Source organism: Oryzias melastigma, linkage group LG24 (assembly GCF_002922805.2).
Source record: "Oryzias melastigma strain HK-1 linkage group LG24, ASM292280v2, whole genome shotgun sequence".
Lineage (NCBI taxonomy): Eukaryota > Metazoa > Chordata > Actinopteri > Beloniformes > Adrianichthyidae > Oryzias > Oryzias melastigma.
In genome coordinates this window covers 13,713,931-13,714,984 of record NC_050535.1, presented here as the reverse complement: position 1 = coordinate 13,714,984, position 1,054 = coordinate 13,713,931, and positions in this window count along the sequence as shown.

Sequence of the window (1,054 nt, the reverse complement as noted above, 5' to 3'; positions counted from 1 at the left end):
GTGCTTCTTGTAAAGAGGATGTAGCGGAGGAGCGGTGTTTCCTGACTGATAAGGGAAAAGCCTCTCTCCATCAGGATGTTTGGGCCTGGCAGGGCCCGGCATTAAAGATCCAGAGAGAGGGAAGGGAACCCGCTGTTCAGCAAGCCAGAGGAAGCACCGCTCGGCTGATTAACATCTTACCTTCTCGTCTTTACTTAGCCCCGTTTTTCAGGAGAGCCTTTGAAACCTCTCGTACCTTTCTAAACAGATCCTGCTAACAAACACATGTGCAAAGCGTGACCTTCCCCAGAACCCGTTTCCGGTGGATGTGATTTAACCAACCAGAATGACAACATTCATCATGCAGCCGTCTTAGCAGCCAGTTAGCGCTTTGAGGTTAAGTCGTTACCCCCGTTTCGCTTCAGGGCTTTTTAAACTGCAGAGGGGAAGGCTGGCGACCATGTTCTGAATTTGGGATCCGGACAGGTCGACTCCCGGGGCATTGTGGGTGAAAAAGTGGTCTTTGATGGGGCTTCAGCTCCAGTGTTGTCAGGGGTTAGCTCAGGGTGCTGCTGCAGACTCCCTTGGTGAAGGCGACCTGTCTGAGCAATCACATCCACCACCTCGGGGTAGGACGCTGCAACACGGACAAGGACAGAGCGTCAACAAAGCACCGTCACCTCAGACGCCGCACAAGACGCTTGTTTATGCGCCGGGGAATCACTGACACCTAACTTTATTTTCAGCTTTATATCCTTTTCAAGATTGAAATTAGGGTAATTTCGGAGCCAAAATGGTTTGATGCATAATTGCATTAATCAAAATAAACAAAAATCTTAATTTTTTTTTGTTTTACTATCAACAAATATAACAAAACCTGACTTGTTTTTTTTGGACAAAAAATTCTTTAATCAATTTATCATACATATTTAGCTAAAAATCTATAAAATAATCACATTCTTGCACATTTTAAACATCTAAATACACATTAAAAATAAATACATTTAAAGAAGAACATAGAATATACATTTTTTTCAGTAAAATCCTTATTTTATTTGCAGTTTTTACACACCTA